Below are 18,707 nucleotides of genomic sequence, written 5' to 3'. Positions count from 1 at the left end.
CCAAAAATAATAATAAAAAAGTAGTACGACATAAATATCTGAGGAATTAGGTTTTTAATATCTTTAGGTCTGCAAATCGTGCATTGTTTCGTCGCGGAAAATATTTCACGAAAAAAAAAAGTCTTCTGTTTCGCATGCGAAACTTCTTCGAAGAAAAGAGTGGGCAATGATTCGAATCAGAAGTTTTAAATAATATTCTCAGAAATAGCGATACAAGTGGGAACGCGAAGGAATTTTAAAGCGGTGGTTATGATCACTAACAAGTAACTCCAGAAAAGGGTGTGACGTAAATGCAATGGGTCGATAGCCGCAAAACGGAGTTTTATTGTATTATAATACACACAGAGTTCTTCACCAGCCATGCTGGTGTCTAGTGCGTCTTCGAATAACTTCTGTATGATTCAATTTATATAGGCTATAAACGCAACTTTCCGAAATAATATAATTATTTATTTATCTATCTATATACACAGGGTGAACGGTAACTACGTGGACGAACTTGGACATCTTTAAAAAAAGTACATCTTACATCTTTAAGTACATCTTACATCTTTAAAAAAAGCAAAAAAGTCCTAGTGAACATGGAGGAAATTCCGTCCCGCTTAGGAATGACAGTGTTGAAAGCATGGGAACACGAACTTCAGAGGCCAACAGCTTAAAAACAATACATCGTGGGGAGTGCGGTTAAAAACGTCACTTAGAAAGTCATACCTACTCTATTGAAAAATGCATATTTGAAAACGCAGCTACGTGTGCGCACGGAATTAACAACGTGTGACACTTCTTTACTTTACAGCATGTCCGGGAATCCCTCCGTTTCTTTGGGGAATCCCGTGCGCACGCATAGCTGCGTTTCCAAATAGCTGCGTTTCCAAACATGCATTTTTCAATAGAGTAGGTATGACTTTCTAAGTGACGTTTTTAACCGCACTCTCTGTGATGCATTGTTTTTAAGCTGTTGGCCTCTGAAGTTCATGTTCTCACGCTTTCAACACACTGTCGGTGACATGTAAAAATAATTTAAAATTACCGATTAATTGAAATCCATACTGAAAAACGTTGTTTTTCACCAATTTTTTTCTGATATAAATGTTTTTTTTTTTCTAATACTAGTTATAGCATATAAAAAATGTAATGCAGGCCTACTTACAAATCAGTTTAGTACCACTGTTTTATGGTAGTATTTACAGTACCTTGTTGAAACGTTGATCTTCAAAGTGTCAAATATAAATCGCAGTAAATTGTGTAATCTGTTGTAAAATAAATAAATAAATAAATAAATAATAAACCATACTGTTTTCCGATTGGCATAAGGAGGAGATACCATACTATTTTTCGATTGGTATGGTATTTTTCCATACTATTTTACCGTAAATTATTAATTATATGTAAACTTTGTTATTTTTAAGTGACTTAAGCGAGGTGATCTTACAATGACGTTTTAAAAGCTGGTCACTTGGGGGGCCAGGAAATCATTTGGGGGGCCTGGCCCCGATGGGTTACACCCCTGATTGGGGGCCAGCTTTTGCACCTACTTTCTTGCGATATTCTATTTCGATGCGGTTGTTTTATGGTTTCATACGTTAAATTACGTTACCAACATTAAATTCAGACAACATTGCAGAGCGAGCGTTAACGAGTGAAGGCTGGTTAGAGCCCCGCATGGCACGATTTTTTTGTATCTTCGTTACCAACAATTCACTTTCTTTTCTCACATAAATCACTTCCACTTATATTTATTGTTTGTACAAATCCCTTACTGCCCTAAAAAATTGTGACTTCATGACTACTTGAACATCACTATCAGTTCATTTCTTCCGTAAATCACCCTATTTTTGCTAATTTTGGCCCCCCAATATAAACAATTAGCTTACTTTTTAGTGCAAATTCAAATGGAACTTAAAAATCGTATTATTAGTTATATAAAGTACAGTCAAATAATTTTACATTTTTAACCTCCAAATTCTTTAAAACCTAGAAGTAAATAATAATATATTAAAATAAAGTAATTAGTCATATGGTTCTTATAATTTGGAAGATAAAGTAAAAAGTTGGAAATAAATTCCTTCCCGGGAATTTATAGGCTAGGGAAAAAACCCGGGAATATTCCCATTTTTAAATTCCTTCCCACCGGGAATATTCCCACTGCCCATCACTACTCTAGCCTAACCGGCATAACCGTAAAACGTCAAACTTAAAAATTTCATTTTCTATGGCATTCATAAGCTTTTATCTTTGCATCGTCTCCTGCTTTCCTCTGCATAAACTAGGCTAAACATGCTATAGTCAATATGTTCCCAACTATAACGTGGTCTCTTCCAACAAGTCATTTAAAACAGTAAAGGTGGCACTTTTCCTTTCTTAAGTTTAAAAATAAATAAAATAATTTATTTCTTACCTCAAATTTAGGAATTATTTCGACACAAGTACCCTCACAAACAATCCAGGAAAAATCTAAAACAAAAATAAAAATAATTTTAATATAAGATAATAAAACTTGGCAAGCAAAAAAAAAATATATTCAATTTTTAACTCAAAAGACAAAAAATAATTAATATAAACGCAACACCTCCTGCGTAAGCACATAACAATATTATTCTCTATATAGTATATATATTAAAAACTTAATGAAGATTACTTGAGTGGTTTAGAATTATGTTCTATGCATTTATGTAAATTTCTATATAGTTTTAAAAATTAATCCCACCCTCAGCTCTTCAATATTTATCCTTTATTTTCTCTTAAAAGTCAACAAATAAAAATTAACCTCATGTTACAATTTACATTAAAAATGATATATCCACACTTTAATCAGCTATAAAAGTTAACTTCATTCATTATTTCTTTATAAGCTAAAAACGTAAATATAGTGAGAATAATAGCAACTCGGTGATTGTGCGAGCTGTTTTTCTCTTTTTCCCCTCAGCTGATCTAATAGTGACTGCGCCGCACTCCGAACACGTACAGGAGAATTGGCAAAGCAACACGAGAGCCCACCTGAAACAAATAGTAGCTGAAACTTCTGAATGATACTTCCAACCTACATTCAAGGTCTCTTTATAATGACAAAAATTATATTGTATATTTTACGTTTAACTTCGCTTAAAATATTTTGTTCTCTCTAAGATTTTAAGTTCAATCCCCTTCTTTTCTTTCTTTTCGTTGATAAAAACTAATTACCTTTTTTACTTAATCGGGGCATGATTTTTTTCCACACAGGTACTGAACTTTGAATTTAGCGCTTGAGAGTACCAGAAATATACGAGCTTGATATTCCTCCGCGAGTCCAACATCCACTCATTACTTAGTTCTGTTGCTCGACACTAGGTGGTAATATGATGCAGTTACGAAAAACGAGCAATTACCGATTTGAATTCCACTAATTTTACTTACAAATGTTAACCTATTGCGTTAGTACTGCATCATACGTTTTCCTAAGATAATGTAATTTGCCCTTAGCTGTTTGGTTTCTCTCAAGCTCCAAGCAGAAATAGACCAGATGCTTTTGATCTTCACTAGCGCATTTTTCTTTCTATTTTAAATAATATTAATTTTGCGTACCAAATAAATTAATTTCCACTAAGATAAGACAACCTAATAATCACACAGAATAAATCAATACAAACATAATCTTGAAATTCCGTCATGTTTCGTCTCAAAAAGTGGAATAGTTTCCAATATAAATCAATGGAGAGCATTTTAAAATTTCCGGCGGTATTCAGTCATCTTAAGTGGAAACTGTCGTCGATCAATAGAGAGTTAATATGGGAGAACTATGAAATAAAGTATACAGACACGCGTCATTTTGTAATAAAATTACATGGCGAGTGCATTTTATCTGATCCGAAGCTGTTATCGTTGAATATACGCGATTAAAGGAGCTCTGATTGGCCAAATTAAAAAGACCTCAGCCATTTATCTCTCTACAGGCGAATTTTTCTTCGTCGCCACCGGTGGGAATACGGGTTTCTTATTACCCTGAAACCAGAAAACCCTTTAGCTGAAACACAGACCACTCCATAACTGATGGTGAAATATCAAAAGTGCTAATAACAGTATGTCGCATGTGCTTGAAGGACATGAAAAACTGAAACGACACATTCTGTAAGGATAATACGCTAAAATAAACGAATACGTTTTCTTTATTTTCTGCGGAAAAACGGTTAGGGGCCAAAAGGTTCACCTAAAATTTTGAAAATTGAGGCCCTAAAGGCCAGACTAAGTGAACCGAAGTGAATGAAATTGTGCCCAGATATTCTGTTTCCTATTCTGACTGCAAATGACTAGTCAATATTTACCCAATTTTCACATATTTTCATAACTTTGGATAGCAACCCTACTTCCAGGAAGTGACTGTTTTTTGCACTATAACTATCGCTCTTACATAAAGAAATGTTTAAGTGTTAGGAAAGATACATCCTATATGATACGCGATATTCTCAACACTGAATTTTAACTTGTAGTCAAATTCTAACCACTTACCGTCAAGCAGGTAACTTCAATTCTTCATACAATGAAAACTGTAAAACCAACACGCACCCAACTCTCTACTAAAACTCCTCACGCACTAAGCTCTCCCTCCATGAGGGGTTTTACATTCTGCATAGCTGTCCAGTAGTGCCCGATACAATTTTCTTAGAGTGGCCCGATTTGAACGGTGGCCCTAATCATCCACACATACCATATATGCCAATCCATCATTAAATATTTAGGAGATGATGATGTCTTGGAACGATCTAACTCGGGATTGTGATATGGTTCATAGTCCATCACAATAACTGAATTACCTGAGAAGTTAGGAATTAACGGCGATTTAAAACACTTTTCAAAGTTTCCATAATTCATGTCGCTGTGGTAGTCACCAGATTTCATACCGTACTTGAAAAAGACTGTATATATAATTGGTTCGGGCAAAAAAAAGGGTTTCGCTGATATTATTACAAAAAGGGGTCAAAAATTAAGATCTACCCTATTTTTTGTCGAATATAATTCGGAAGGGTTGAGAGGGCCATGCGGAGGCGGCAAGGAAGGTGGAGAACCCACTTCAAAAGTTTCAGGACCCTGGTTCTTCCGATTTGTGTACCATAGTGTCCCAAGTTAGATTAAAAGTCCATAGCGTACCTGTCCATGCTTGGAATAATTTCAATTTCAAAAGAGCAACAAATTTCTGTTATTCACTGAAGTGATGTTCCTATGTTATCTAGAGGTCGAACCGCACTTGCAAGTTCATTCACTGGTTGATCTTGGATCACTAAGAGAAAATGCTGAGCTGTTTGTACTTTTTAGACACTTATTGTCACATAAATGCTGTATATTAGTTCAATAGATTTTTAATTGAAATTTCAATGCAGTTTTTGGCCTATATCTTTGGTATAGTTCTTCACATTTTTAAGCTGTTTTCACTATAGTGTTCTCCAAAAGTTCACACAATCAGTGATATAAAGCAGTTCGACCTACGTAGCCTCTTTCGTACTCCTTTTTTGTTCCTTCGTGGAGCAGCGGAAAACACGCTTTCACACTGAATCACTCAACAATACTTAAAATTATCCCTTTCTGAGGATTTAGGTGGATTAAGGTTAAACACAAGGGGCGAATACTCATTGCCGAAGATGAATTTCGATCAAAGTGATTGGCTTATTTACGAGTTACATATCATGTGCCAGAATCACCATATAGTTTATGTGTATGAGGCATGCTTGTATGTAACGCCTACAAAACAAAGCGAGTGGAGCGATAAGAAGAATACAGGTTTACTTACATACATTTCCTAAGAACAACGAGTTTTAATATAGATATGTCAGTCATTTTCAAAACTAGAATGAAATCTAGTGACTGCCACAGCGACATGAATTATGGAAACTTTGAAAAGTGGTTTAAGTTTCCGTTAATTCCTAACTTGTCAGGTAAATCAGTTATTGTGATAAACTATGCACCATATCACAATCTGAAGTAAGATCGTCCCAAACCATCATCGTCTTGTAAAGACGTAATGATGGATTGGCATATATGGTATGTGCGGATGATTAGGGCCACCGTTCAACTCGGGCCACTCTAAGAAAATTCCATCTGGCAACACTGGACAGCTATGCAGAATGTAAAACCACTCATTGGGGGAGAGCTTAGAACGTGAGGAGTGTTAGTGGAAGAGGTGGATGCATATTGGTTTTACAGTTTTCATTGTATGAAGAATTGAGTTTACCTGCTTGACGGTAAGTGGTTAGACTTTGAATACAAGTCAAAATTTAGTGTTGAGAATATTGTGTATCGTACAGCATATATTTGTCCTAACAATGAAACATCTCTTTATATAAGAGCGATAGTTATAGTGTAACAAATAGTCACTTGTTCGAGGTCAGTCAGTTCCTGGAAGTAGGGTTGCTATCTAATGATATGAAAATATATGAAAATTGCGTAAATATTGACTAGTCATTTGGTGCGAATAAGACCACTATACTTGTAACATATTTTGTAGATTTGTATACTTGTAGTAATGATGTTTTGACGATAACTTCACGTATTAAGAGACCTTTAAAAAATATCAAATATTTTGTTACTTTTTAATATCAGATGACAACATACAAAGGAAAAACTCAAGTCAACTTGACTGAAGAAGTTATTCAGGCGACACTCCAGGCAGTTAGAGACGGTATGAGTCAAAGACAAGCAGCGAGGATGTATGCAGTTCCCAGAACGATCTTGCAGAGAAGAATTAAAGGTAAAGCAAGTTTGAAACCAGTTGACAACGAAGAAAGACAAACATATTTTATAAATGATCAACAGCAGAAGTTGGAACAACGATCAGTAAAAATGTCAAAATGTGGTTTTCAAAACTAATCATCAACCATGCTGTGCTATAGGCCCTGAATCTTCTACTGACAAATCGAAAGGAAATCAAGAAAGGAAAGGAGAAAACAAAGAACGTAAATTTGATGACAACAATTGTGCATTTCTTGGTATTACATATTATCACCCCAATTCTTCATCCATCTCCGTTTGGATATCTTGTGTGAAATATCAAGCTTGGTTCCATGCACGATGCGTAAGCCAGAGAAGAAAAAATGTTCACAAACAACGCTTGATTGTCTCTACTTCTTAAATACAAGTGTAACTTTAGACTCAAGTGTTACTATTGAGTCTCGAGTGATTTTATTATTATTTCATACGAGGAATATAATTTCATGATATTATTCTGTAATCTACCATATTCCTATTAATCACTAATGTTTTATATTTACTCTGAATCCTGAAAGAAAATCTTATTTATTTTTTTTACAATATTGTTCTTTGATAATTCATTATTTCATGAATACTTTCTAATCCAATGTATCACAATATTTTTGTACTTCATTATTCATGAAAAAACTTCTTTTTTCGGAATATTGTTCTTTCTTCGGACTATTGATAACATATACTTTGTTCTCTTGATAAGTAAATGTATTCCTAAACTATGTTTTTTTCAGTGATAAGTAAACTCAATGGCCCTATTCAATCTTTGGGTGGCCGTATTCACCCAATCAACTATGGTGAATAGAGCCACTCGTAATACTTTGTTTTTTTTTTTTAAATTCCCTCTCCAACCTTACAGGATGTGTTAATATTTCTGGGTGGAATCAATGGCTAATGGATGTACGAAACATATTTACTAGAAATTCGTAAAATATAATAAATAATGAAGGAGCAGCTGGTATTATTTGAAAAGTGGTCCTAATCACCCGCAAGTACCATAAAACAATTTCTCGCTTTAAAGAAAATATGTACAAACTATAACTTCATTATTAAAATTATTAAATCAAAGCCAATAGAGCTCGTTCTCCGATATAGATACCCTCATTGATGAATATGAATATTCAACTCTTTGTTTGCCTTTGAATCCTCCTGACCTAAACCCGATAAAGTTGATTTGAGCTGCAGTGAAATAGTATCTAGCAGCAACAAATACTACTGTTTTCATTGACGAAGCGATGAGTGAAGTAAAGTACAACGATATAAACAAGCACATTTGATGTAAAAACTGAGAAATTCTTACTGAAAATATTACGATAAACGTGACCGGGGACAGTGATAATATTAGTTATTCCTCAGAAGAAAGTCACGACGAGGCGGAAGACGTAGATGAGATGGATTATTTGAATGACATTGCCCTTTAAAAATCATAATATATAAATACATACTCTTAAGTAGTTATTATCCATTGTTTTTACTTTTTTTCGAGGTTAGTATCGGCATGGGCAAGAAATATTAAGTAAAAATATCCCTTCTCTCTCCGCTGCCTTCTCGCGGCGAATAATGTTGTTCCTACCTCGCGCTTCTCATAGGTCATGCTATTCATCGGACGCTATAGGCAACTTGAATCTCCAGTTATTTCTTGTAGGACGTTTTAGAAATTCACTGTTTCTTGTCTGGTGATTTACTTTCTTCGATTCATGGTTTTGTAAACTACAGAGTAAAATTTACGATCGTTATGGCTGTTTAATTCACAATATTATGCATAAATGACTTTCATCCTAACATACACTTTTCTATAAGAAAATTTGACAATAAGCATTGATTTCAGTTTTACTGAAACACTTCCAGTTTACACAGAAATATGTTGATATCGATGGAAAAGAAAATGTTTGAAAAATCTTAAATATGTTGCCAATTTTGTCGTATATTTCTCTTATCCTTACTTGAAAAATTAATATCAAAAACATCGAGAAATATTTTTCTTTCACATCTTGACTTCAATGAGTAGCACTGGCATGAGTGTCGATAACTGGGGTCGGGAGGGACGTGTTCCCCAGATTTTCGTTAGGTGTATTCAAAGAAACTATACAAATTTGTATATATAACTTTTGTCGGAAACGGGATTTTGGTCCAACCTTCCCCAGATTTAAAAATCCAACGACGCCAGTGGCACAGGGTGTGCTCAGAGATTATGGAAAAATCTAAAAGCTACTTACATATCTTACTCACGAGGGTAGTAGAATTATTTGAGATTTCTATTAGTATTCAATATAAACAGGAGGAGGCAACATTATTGGTATAACAACTGGTTGTAAAATGTTTTAGCATACTTAAAACGTACTGAATCATTTTCAGGCAATTCATTTCGTGTACTACATGTTTTTAGAATGTATGCGTAAAATGTAGATTCGTTATTAGATGTGTATGTGTTAGGAACGATCATCCAAACTCACACAGTTATACACGTTAACTTTGAGTGAAGTATCCAGGAACATATTATCCTTATCGCCCCAGGAACTGAAGATAATTTGCACTCGTCAGTACTAACAAATATCTTGTGATGTGGCGTTCAGAGCACTGCATTTCATCTTCATCTCCTTCTCTCCATACTGTCTCCTGTACTATATTCATCCCAGTTTTGCATTCGTCTTACGTCAGCACTACATGGTAATAAATGTTTTATTTTCTACAATATTGTTTTCTCATGCTTATATCATGCTTGTACTTCATTAAATGTTATTGTCACCCTTCGATCACCTCTCTGTGTGTATATGTATTTAATAAATAAATAAATCTTATAGACTTGTGCACCTCTTAGACCAGCCACATTAAACTACAAACTATCTTTTCTATAGAGCACTTACCCGAAGAAAGGGCAAAACCCTTTAGCGGGACGACGGACAAAAAAAAAATATCCTTACATCTTTCGGGTCGATAGTGATATCCACGACATCTGCTGCGACGCACCGAACGTCACCACGGCTGTCTTTTGTACTCCTGTCCTCGATCCTGGGACTTGCTCGACAGATATTCGCTGAGCAACAGCTATCAGACTTATCACAGCCAAGGGTAGCTCGTTGTAGATAAACATATGTTTTAGATAAACTATATTTTGGATTTTAAATCAAATACCTGGGTTTTAAACATATTCTTCAGCTTCATCGATCAATATTAAGAATTCAAGGCTCGCAGAGAAGGCTCCATTTGAATTTCCGTTATATTTCACAAAATATTTTTACCGTAAAAGAATCGAAATCAAAATGCTATTTATGAGAACACATACAGAATAAAATTTCCAAACTTTACAATTATTACTGGAATTTAACGCTGTCTCCCATTTCAAACATTATAAAAGCACATAGTTTGTAATGTGTTCAAACTTCATTTCTTATCGGTACTATGAAACGTTGTAAATAGATGTAAGTTTCTATAACTATTCTCAGATTAATATGTAGAAAGTAGATTAATATATAACCAAAGGTAGTCTAGTGATGTTTAACAAAAATTCCAAAATAAACCTCTTGAATGAAGTTCTTATTTTTTGGCTGTTGCAATGGTCTTTCCAAGGATCTTTTGGCTGTTGCAATGATCTTTCCAGGCAGTTTGATAAAAATTCAGGGTAGCCTAACAACAACATCTGTTTCTCTTTTTATATGTAAAAAAGAGAAAAAAAGTTGGTAAATTGAATGTAAGGGGGCGCCGATTTCTATCAGCAATCATCCATCCAGTAAGACTTGCTAATGCCAAGCTATGAGGTAGTATTCTCTTCTGGAAGAAATCGTTATACCGTATTCTCCAATATAGACAATATGGAGGAATGCTATTCCTAATTACATTGACGGTACACAGCATTGTCACTTGTTCAGCATGTCCTGCTGAAGTTACCTGTCCAACTCGTTTCCGTCTTCGGGAAGCTTTCACTCGTGGTGGAGTGTGTACGGTACTAAGTCAAATTTAATCATAGTTAAAAGTACACTTTAGAGTGAAGTTATAATTTTTATATGCTAATTTCAAATTGTACTAAAAGTCCTACACGTTATGTTTGTTGAAGCTGATACTTGTTGCAAAACTTTCGATTCCAGCGATTGTAATGGTTACTGACGGTGATGATCTATAAAACCATTAAACCAGTCATATCCTCCAATTTTGTGCACAGTCTAATATTCCGGGACATTTTTCTTCAAAGCATTTGCATATCCATAAATCAAAGTTCGTACCCGCCTGGCTCTAAGCCCATAATTCATCTTACTTGCGCTAAGGAGACATTTCCACGAAATGTTATATTTCAAAAAAGTAGTTGAGGTATACTGCATATGGAAGTAGTTGAGGAGACGCAGAAGCTGATTGTTGAAGCTAAATTGTGGGCGAAAGCTTGCTTGATGTCGTGGTAAAAGATGGTACTGAGAAAGATGAACCTGAAGTTGTTTGAAGATATTTTCTCTAGGATCTTGGTGAAGAGTATGTTGAGCTGTATCGGGCGGTAGGATGTAAACTTGTCAGTAGGTTTATTGGGTTTAAGGAACTAGAGAAATTTGAATGTTTTCTAATGAGCTGGTAGATAGTCGTTATGGGGAATAAATGTGCAAATGTGACCGAGAATATTGAGCAGTATTGATGGACTTGCTCTTACATGTCGATAGATGTTGTCCGTTCCAAGGTCGTTATAACGTTTATGATTACTAACATAAGTAAGTTCTGTGATAGAAAGTTTCAGCTTGAATTCTTCTGGAGCAAGCCGAGATTTAAACTTGTAGCTGTACGTCGAATGCGGAAGTTGATGCGAAGCGTTGTAGGTTGGAGATTGTTGCAGATTCAGATAACTTTTCATAGGATAAAAACAAGTGCCGTAGCCACATTTGATTTGATTAATACACCTGTAAGCAGGATTTGCATTTTATTCTTGGCAGCGTTCACCTCGGAGAGGAAGTGATCGTAGTGAGTGGGAAGGTTCAACTCGGTGTCTCTTCTTAAAAAATTAAGATTCGTTTATGCAATAATATCTTGTGATGTTCTCAGAATTGGAACTATGTAGGTAGGTCCCTCATTGTTCGGAATCCGAAAGAATTTTTTAAAGGTGTAGCCTACCTCAGGTAGTTCCGCTTATATTAGGTCATCTGTTATAGATGGAGGGACCCCTCGTACTACTACGGACATAGGTGGCTGAGATTACTTGTTGAATTGACTCGATGGTGAATTTGATGTCTCTTTTAGCAGCGAAACTATAGAGACATGACCTACTGATTAGCGTGGAATCCGGGCATGAGCTCCCGCCGGGAATCGGACCTGGTCTCCCACGCCAATGTCGCGTACACTAACCGCTTAGCCACGAAGGTTCTCGCTAAGGTTGCTTGTGTTCGGATGTTGTTAAGAGAAGTTGAAGTTGCAGTTTTCCTGAAGGTTTCAAAACTGTGTGACCGTTTTTGCAAAGTTAGCAAACCGTGACTTGATGTGTCCATTTCTTGTTCCTACCACTTGCGAAGTAACTTAGCGTGGGCGATCCTGGAGAAGTTGGAGAAGTAAAAGCTTATAATTCATGTACGCTGGTCCGAGTCAGAGCCGGAGCTCCAGATGATATGTGCGTCTGTATACTTCCTAATGGTGGTGAACTCGCAGATGGTGCTTGGTGGTTGCCAATGATTGGAGAACGAGAACGCTGAGAACTTGGCTCAGTGTATGGTCTTTCTCGTCGATTTCTACGCCTCTCGATTATCTTCAAAGGATGTGTAAAAACCGTCCATGGTAATGATCATATACGATAAGATAACCGAACTGAAGCAGTATCTGCAACTATGGAATGAGTATATGAGGATAAGAATGAAAATGATCATAATGATCATAAATTCATCATTTGTGTAATTCTGTCAGCGCCCACGCGTGAAAACTCTTAATCTCTTGCAACCTGTCGCCTCTTAATGTGTACAGATCACCGTGCGTCTACACGAGTGCAACACTTGGCAACTATGCCTCACTACAAGAGCTGTAATACGCCAGCTGGGAAAGTGTGCGCATGCACTATCAACTACTGGGCAGCCAAAATGGCAAGGTACCTATGAGAAAGTTACACCCTCTGTAAGTTGAGTGATGAAAAGGAATTTATCGTGCAAAATATAAGTAGTGGTCAGTGCTGTATTACAATTTTACAATTGTATGGTATAACAATATGGTATACAATTGTAAGGTATGTGCTCCATTGTAAAATTCTATGTTATAACAAAGAAATCAGAAAAAAACGCAAAAAAATGGACGTAAGGAACTTTGATAATTAGGATCATGAAGGAAGTATACATATTTAACACATAACTTAATATAGGCAGAATGATTCAATAAATAAATAAAATACAATTACGGAAAAAGGAAGAGATTGCGACGACGGAGGATCAGGCAGGTGTGAAGCACAGGATAACACATGGGTGTTGTAAATCAGACAAATGAATCTGTTTCCTGCGTAGGGTCAGCTCTATATGATGATGAGAACAGGGAAAACCAAACTGAGTAGAAGGTGATTACTGTGCATGATATGATGGATGAGAGTGGAAGTTGCTAATGAATAACATAATCAGATATAATTAAGAACAACGAATCTCACGAGGGTGAAGTGTACTGATAGAGAGTAAACAGTAGAGACAAGGGGTATGATAATAGGGATGTGGTGTGGGATGTAAAGCGAGGCATTGAATACTGTATGAAGTAATAGGTGCTGGATTTGGAATCGTTTGTTGATATAGGTGAGTAGTATTTCGATATACTCTTGTAAAGTGGAGCAAGTTATGCCTTGATATAGCTTTTGGGTGGAACTCGGTAAACGGAGAAGGAAAGCTGTGTGGAAAACTTATCGCTGGAGGATCAAAAAGTTTGGACAGAATTTGGATGTCGCGGGTATCCACGCCATAAATAAGTATGTTAAGTTTGCCCGTAAGGAAAAATTGTATGTATATAGGTTGTCTGTGCATTAAGCAGAAAGAGATGGTACCAAACCTTAGGAAAAGTGAAGTTCGTGTTCCTTTTTCAGAAAGAATATTTGTGCTACCTCTGTTTTTAACATTTCCATTGTGAGCCAAGTAGTTAGGTTACCGTAAGAGTCTGTGTTCGGCAACGCACCGCACAATATCTAGCTGGAAATGCTACGAAACACCGTCATTTTTTTTGTTTACTTAATATAATTAACAATACTAAACACAGATGGCAAGAAAACAGTGAGAATTGTCGCCGACCCCAGGCACATTTTTTTAAATTCAAGAGAGATTGAAAAACATTTTTAATTTTGAACTTTATTAACCAAGCCTCGTATATGAATGAATAATCTCGAAGTTTCTTTCATCAGTTTGGAATGTTATGCACCTGTGTTAGTAAGCCTAGCTTCGACTCTACAGCTATATATGAGGGCTACAGCTATAAACGACAGAGAAATCGATCTCGTGATCGCAGCATTTTTGGTGACTGTTTCTTTGTGTTTGATTTTTGTGACTCTCACCCGCCACCCAAGCACTGGTGTAGCTGAGAATTGATTGGACAATAATCCTGTTTATAGTTGATTTTCGGGACTCTCATCTATCACCCACGCTAAACTGTACCTAAAAGAGTCAATGTTAACTAGGGGAATCTCGGGTCATTCTTCTGCTTGTGACGACGCACGATCCGCGTGGATCGTCGCTCGTTGGGCCGTCCTTGATTACAAGTCGGGCGTGGTATTCTGAGTTGATACGCGCCATTGCTTTATATGCGCTGCCCTGAAAGGGTTGGTATTAAGGAATAGACTATTGATCAAAAATCAACTGATCGAGTCCCAAGTATGAAAGGGAACTCATTGCTCATGAGAGTGAACCTTTCTTTTGTTGGTAATGTTGTGATTACTGAAGAATTTACACGTCGTGTTGTGCACACTATTTCTCGTATACCAGGATAGTAGCCTACACTCGTACGTGTTAAGAAACTGTGCGCAAGTTCGAACCCTCACGACTGAAACTCTGGGATAATTATTGTGCTGCTGTAAGTGTATCAACGTAGACCAGCTCAAATCCTTATTATGAAGCCTATTGTAGACCTTTGCATCTAATTGGGACTCGACACCGGAACCACAACGTTCCTGAAGGAGTTGACCGTTCGAAGATTACTGCGAGTAAATGAAAATTTGTTGATCGCGTTGCCACATCGACGACATAAAAACCACAATATATATATAAGTAAACGTTTATTTGTATGTTTCTACTCTTTTGATGTTATTTCCGATGTAGTGTGCATTATACTAAGTGTCATTATATTCTTTACACACTTTAGTTAGGCTTTGTGATTTGATCCTCGAGCTTATTTTAATTTATTATTATTTGTGCTTAGTTCAGTCGCATACACATATTTTCATTTTACGGCATTTATATTTCTGTTTGCCGTTCTCCCATCTACGGATATGACAAGAATATAGGTATTGGAACAAAAGATAGAAGCCAGAATTTGAGTCACGTAGTTACGTGTAAGAGACGAACAAACACCTGTTAGCTGACCGTATTCGAACACACACATACACACAAGTTACATCATTTCCATCTTTGATTCAAAAATAAATTAATGAATATGAAAAAATATTTTTTGTATGGTGTTAGTATATAAAGTAACTTTGTTATTTTAAATCTGCTTACATTTGTAACATTATAAATTGAAGCATTTGAATTAGTGAAAAAAATCGTTTGAGTAATTAAAATATTATATTTTTGAAAGCTGTTTGTTTACACTTTGTTGTTGAAGTTAAGCGTTCGTATTTTACAATTTTTGTACTTCAAGTTAGTTTTCCCGATTTACATCAACATGGACCCATTATGATTAATCAATTAGAGCAAAAGAAAGTTGAATCAGTAGGTGAATGCAAACATTCCATAGCCAAACTAGCGAATGATTGCGCACAGAAGAGACTTGAATTAGAAAATAGATTTGATATTTTGAATAGTGATATTACATTGACTAACAACTCCTTAAGTGAAGTCCATTTCGAAGTAGTCCAGTCGGGTAACCACGTTGATTTAGGAACCGCTGAAATTAAAAATAGAGTAGCGGAATGTAAGCAAAATCTCATAGCGTTTTGTGAATGCATGCAAACAGCAAAGGTTGAGCACAAGCAAATCGATAAAGTACAACGACGCGAGGAAGTGCAAGGCGAAAGAGAAATTGGAAACACTCTTGAATTCGAGCCGGCCCACGTGTGGAAGATACGTGCAAAATAAACTAGTAAGTCAATTATAGTCAGGATCAGGGAATATGCAATGTAGACATAGCGACAAAGGAAGGATCATTATTTGTATTTGTAGATAATTACGTTTGCAGTGTAATTGTTTTGCCGGCAAAGGATGCCGATGAGGCACACCTTATGAGCGGTAGCGCTGAGGTTGCGTGTACCCACCCTCTCCAAAAAGCCAGGGAATGTTTCAGAGTTGAATTGTTGTTTTGTGTGATAATAAGGTTTCAGTATTGCCGTTTTTGTATCGCATGCAACTGGTTTTGCGCGACTTAACAGATTCAAATAAGCAGAATTAAAATTGAGTAGACGTGATCTTAATATCAGTTCATCGGATCCCACATTTAGTAGCTTTCAGTTGCCGAAAAGTGTGAATTTTCGAGCTAGTACTCCGGTATTGCGGAATTTAGTTGAGTTGATTTTGGGTTTAACGTCCCGTTCAGCAGTGACACTATATGAGACGTGGACCTACTGATTAACGTGGAATCCGAACCACATGAGCTCCCGCCGGGAATCGAACCCGGGTTTCCCACGCCAAAGGCGCGTACGCTAACCGCTTAGCCACGAAGGAGCTCTCGGTTTGCGGAATTGTGGAAAGCGAAAATTTAAGTGTAGGGCTACTCAAAATGTAAGACATCTGATCAAGAAATTTTTACCACACTCTAGGGAGGTAGAAAGTTTGTCACCACGTGTCTGAACTGACTATCCTCTCATGTACAAACATGATTCTTCAGTAAATCGTTTAACCTATCTTACGTACTTCCACAAAAAAAAAAAAAAAAAAACGAAAACTTTAAATAGACGATTTTCACACTTTTGCATACCATCTTTTACCTGTATTGGATGTCTCTCCAAAACCGAACTTCAAATAAATCATTCTTGAAAGTCTTGATACGAGCAGTTCTTATCCATCTATATTAATAACTCTATTGCCAAATTAGGTTTTTATTTAAATCGTTACTGTCTATTTAGAACGCTGTAGTTCATTTATTCTTATGTGGTAATATACCTTTTCCCTTTGTGTTTTAACAAGTGCGTTGCAAAATGTGTTTTATATAAATCTTCTTTTCACCTGTGGCCATGTATGTGAATTAATCTCTGTGTAAAAATGACTTGTTAAACTTGAACGTAGACCAAATAATTTTCCACAATTTTCACTTGTGTAAAGTTTTGCACATGTGTATATTAAAATGTCTTGCCAAGCTTAAAGTCGAGTTAAATCCCTTTCCACATTCTCCTTATTTCAAAAGTTTTGCACCTATGTGTAGTAACATGTTTTGCTAAACTTGAATGCAAACATTACAACGCACTCTTCGCATGTGTCTGGTCACTCAGTTGTTTTAACATGTAATTTGCTAAATCTATAATTGATTAAATGTCGATTCACTCTTATCATATCCGAGACTTTTGTCTTGCGTGGATTAACATGCGATTTGCTAAATGTGAAATTTAAGAAAATGCTAGTCTTCGTTCTTTGGAAGTGTGAAATTTTTCACGTATGTGTGGCCAAACTGGAACGATTAGAGCGCTTACCATTCTCTTGACACTTGTGAGGCCTTTCTCGTGTGGCTTAACATGTGTGTAACCAAGTGTGAACTTCTTCTAAATTTTTTTCCACACTCTTGGCATTTATGAGGAATTTTACCTGTGTGTATTAACATATGTGTAGTCACAGTTGAACGATGTCTAAATCCTTTTCCACACTGTTGACATGTGTGAGGTTTTTCGCCTGTGTGGATTAACATGTGTCTAGCCAGACTGGAGGGAACACTAAACCCCTTTCCACACTCTTGGCATTTATGAGCTTTTTCTCCAGTGTGGGTTAACATGTGTGTAGCCAAATGTGAACGCTGTTTAAATCTTTTACCACACGCTTGGCATTTGTGAGGTTTTTCCCCAGTGTGAATTAAGATGTGTGTAGTCAAGTGTGAACGCTCTTTAAATCCTTTTCCACACACTTGGCATGTGTTAGGTTTTGCTCCTGTGTGAATCAACGTGTGTCTAGCCAAACCGGTACGAAAACAAAACCTTTTTCCACACTCTTCGCATGCATATGGTTTTTCACCTGTGTGGATTTTCATATGTTTTGTCAAATTCCAACGCCTACTAAATGCTTTTCCACACTCCAGGCACGTATGAACTTTTTCGCCTGTGAGGATTAACATGTGTGTAGTCAAGTGTGAACGCTGTCTGAATCCGTCTCCACACACTTGGCATTTGTGAGGTTTTTGTCCTGTGTGGATCAATATGTGTCTAGTTAGACTGGAACGGAAACAGAATCCCTCTCCACACTCTTCGCATGTATAGCATTTTTCGCCTGAGTGGGTTAGCATGTCATTAGCCAAGCTGGAAGGTACACTAAATCGCTTTTCACACTCTCCACAAATGTGGGATTTCTCACCTCTGTGTGTTAACATGTTTTTTGCTAGGACTGAACGTTGACTAAATACCTTTCCACACCCTTCGCAACTGTGGGAACTCTTACCTGTATGTATTAACATCTGACTTGACGAAGTGGAATTTGGACTGTGGCAATTATTACTCTGTCGGTACGATTGACGCTTTTCACTTCCGTGTGTTAGCCTATATCTTGACAAACGTGACCGATTGCATCCCCTGGAAAACTGCTTCGAGGTATGACATTTCTGATCTGAATGAGAAATTGTTTCCTTTAAGGTAATAAACGTATTCGCCTCTTTGTGGAAATCAAATAGCTCATCTTGCCTGTAAGAAATTCAGTAAACAAGGAAATGTTAATGGA

At 36.5% G+C, this 18,707-nt stretch overlaps 1 long non-coding RNA gene across 1 annotated transcript in view; it reads right to left on the bottom strand.

Moving 5' to 3' along the window:
* Nucleotides 1–17,474, bottom strand: part of LOC145675535 (uncharacterized) — a 33,437-nt gene extending 15,963 nt beyond the window's left edge. Inside the window, exons 1-2 of the long non-coding RNA XR_014129146.1 lie at nt 16,781–17,474; nt 2,399–2,454 (exon numbers count right to left, since the gene is read on the bottom strand). This is a non-coding gene — a long non-coding RNA (uncharacterized LOC145675535). The remainder of the gene's footprint in view (nt 1–2,398; nt 2,455–16,780) is intronic.
* Between the last annotated feature and the right edge of the window lie 1,233 nt (nt 17,475–18,707).

This window comes from Thermobia domestica, chromosome 18 (genome assembly GCF_964235325.1).
Source record: "Thermobia domestica chromosome 18, izTheDome1.hap1.1, whole genome shotgun sequence".
In the NCBI taxonomy this organism is placed as follows: domain Eukaryota; kingdom Metazoa; phylum Arthropoda; class Insecta; order Zygentoma; family Lepismatidae; genus Thermobia; species Thermobia domestica.
The sequence above is the reverse complement of the archived record's forward strand: the minus strand, read 5'-3'. Positions and strand labels throughout refer to the sequence as shown.